Raw genomic sequence first — 2,901 nt, 5'->3', positions numbered from 1 at the left:
AACTTTCAGTATTGACAAGTTCCAAGTGAAGATGCCCATTGATGATGATACAAATATTGGTCTCTGTGATGTTAAATCTGTGATGGGAAAAGTATTTGATCAGTTCAGGATGATATTGAAGGAGCAAAAGTTGGAGACTTTCTTTAGGTCTAGCTGTTTTGGGTTGTATCTTGATCTTCCTGAGAATAATAATGCACGTTTCCAAATGACTATGATCTGTGATCTTTTGAAACGTCGGATTCTGTATGAGAATGAGAAAAAAAAGATGAGATCTGGATAAACTATTGTGGCATGCCAACATGTTTTGGTATTAAAGAATTTGGCATTATTACTGGACTTAGATGTCATCATGCTGTTAAGCCTCTTCCTATTGTTATGCCAAAGAAAACAACCAGCAAAACAAAGAAAGTCAAAGGCAAAGAAAAAATAACTGATGATGATGACTTGGTGGACATTGTTGGTAAGGGCTACAAAAGCACAAATTTTCTCAAAGATCTGGAGTCTCAAAAACTTTCACGCAAGCACAAGGAGTCATTGTGCTTAGTTTGGTTCGTGCATGCTATTCTATGGGCCAAAGACGTCAGCCAAGTCATACCAGCTAGTTTGTTAAAGTTATCCCAGAATCATGAGGAATTCAACAACTATCCATGGGGTCACGAAAGCTACAATTTGACTGTAAAATATTTGTTGCAGAAGTTTAACACACAGAACAATCAATCTATATGGGTTTCCTTGGGCTTTGATGGTAAAGTTATGATTTTCTTCTTTAGTCTTTCATTTTTTGTTGAATAATTATTCTGATTGCTTATTGGCATTATTATATTTAGGCTTGGCCATTTGAAGTCATTCCTCACCTCCGACAACAAGTCAAAGACTACTCTAAAAAGGTTTCTTATCCAAGGATCCTTAGATGGTTGTCTGCCAAGAACAACAAAAAAGTGAATGTTGTTGACTTGTTCACCCCTCCTGATGATGCAGTAAGTTTCTTTTATGTAGATTTTACTTAATTTGAAGGACATATATAGCAATCGATCTATTAAATGTTGCTATATATTAAATATTTGTTTGAGTTCGTCTAACAGATTATGTGCACAAATGTGTAGTCTATTGCACCAAATTACAGATCTGTGAAATAATAAAGCTGATTCAACATTTGTTGCACATAATTTTAACATATTAAGCACTATGCAACAAATTAAACACTTCTGATTATACATGTGTTGATTTCTTTAATTATTGATCATGATTCAAATAGTATTTTAATACATCTACTTGTTGGTTGTAGATTGTGCATCCGTGGCTTATCCCTACTGAGCTAGAATCAACCATGCCATTCCTTCTTACTTTAGGATTTGTGAGAACTTTACCTGATCCTAAGGTTATTGTAGGATTAAAAGAGAATTGGATGGAGCTACATCCATGAAAAGGGAAGCACTGAGGGGTGGTGAGCAGGTTGTTGGTGCTGTTGGTGATCCCGTAAATGATGTTGGTGGTGGTTTTGATGGTAGTGGTGGTGGTGATGAACTTGATGATGTTGCTCATCATTCAGTTTTTGAAAAAGGAATTGACCATGATGATTGGTGATTTTGGTGTTAGTGAATATGGTGGATTCAAACCATTTAGTCCGCGTGCAACAACACCTCCATATAAATCGAGGCAACAAACATCTGTTGGTGTTTCCTCCTCTAGCTTATGTTTTACTTGTCAATGCAAGAGCTGCAATGAAAGATATGCTGAATTAGTTAATCGTACTCATGCATTGACTGAAGCTGCAAATAAAAGACATGCTGAATTAGTTAATTGTATCCATGCATTGGCTGAAGCTGCCAATAAAAGACATGCTGAATTAGTTAATTGTATCCATGCATTGACTGAAGCTGTAAATAATTTGGCACCGAAAAGGGGTATCAATCCATCTAAGAGGAGTTCAAAATCCTGCATTCCCATTGAGATTAGGAAGAGGAAGAGTGCAATTTCAAAGGCATTGTCAACAATCAAAGTAATTAGAGAAGTTGTCAATCCACTTCCTCATAATGTTCAGTCAGCAGTCCAGCTTGATCTTCAAAAGGTAAATATTTACAAGCTTGTAGATCCTCCAAAGAACAAGCAGCTTGAAAAAAATCCTCATGGCCAAGGGAAGAAAAAAAAAATCCCGAAACACTTCTTTGAAGAACTTCTTGAAAGAAAAAAGAAGCTCTTCACTAATGTCCATAGAGTTCTATTGGCATAATATGTAAATATACACTCAAACTTAGTTTTAGCTGGCAAGTAAGTACTCCAATTTTGAGAATTCACATGTAGACAACTTGACTTGGTCTGAACTGACAATTAAACACTCCAATTCATCCCCATTGTGTCTCGTTGACACTTGACACTGATGTGACATATACATTTGGGAGGTGTTTAAATGATCATTTTGTAAGTTTGAGCGTTCAAGTGACATAGTTGGAGACAAGTTGAGGTTTCTTGATGTGCTTACTTCTTTTTCACAACTTGTCGAAGATTTTTCAAGTTTATATTTTACTAGTTCTCAAACAAGTACGTTGCACGTGTATCCCATGTTATTTAATACCAAACATTTCAAATGATATAATTATTTTAGAATAATTGATGCATTATGTTTTATCGGAAATTATAATTTCGAAAAGAGTTTGTTTTATTTTAAAGACATTTTCGACTTTTAGGAGTCGCCACTTAATTTTGAGAAAATTAAGAAAACTTATTTTCAAACAACTTAAACAGAAAAATTGTTTTGAAAATATTTTAAGGGTTCGGGATTCCTATTAGTGTCTTAGGAAGGTGTTGAAGGCACCTAAGACACTCCGTTAAATACGGTTTTCCGGCGATTAACAATTTGACTATTTTATTTTAAAGATTTGCGAATTCTAAAGTTAGATTTCT

General features: G+C 35.0%; 1 pseudogene; it reads left to right on the top strand.

Annotated features, from left to right (window-relative positions):
• Positions 1-291: 291 nt before the first annotated feature.
• On the top strand, positions 292-1,438 carry LOC107023030 (annotated as a pseudogene).
• Positions 1,439-2,901: the final 1,463 nt, after the last annotated feature.

This window comes from Solanum pennellii, chromosome 6 (genome assembly GCF_001406875.1).
Source record: "Solanum pennellii chromosome 6, SPENNV200".
Classification (NCBI taxonomy): Eukaryota; Viridiplantae; Streptophyta; class Magnoliopsida; order Solanales; family Solanaceae; genus Solanum; species Solanum pennellii.
The sequence above is the reverse complement of the archived record's forward strand: the minus strand, read 5'-3'. Positions and strand labels throughout refer to the sequence as shown.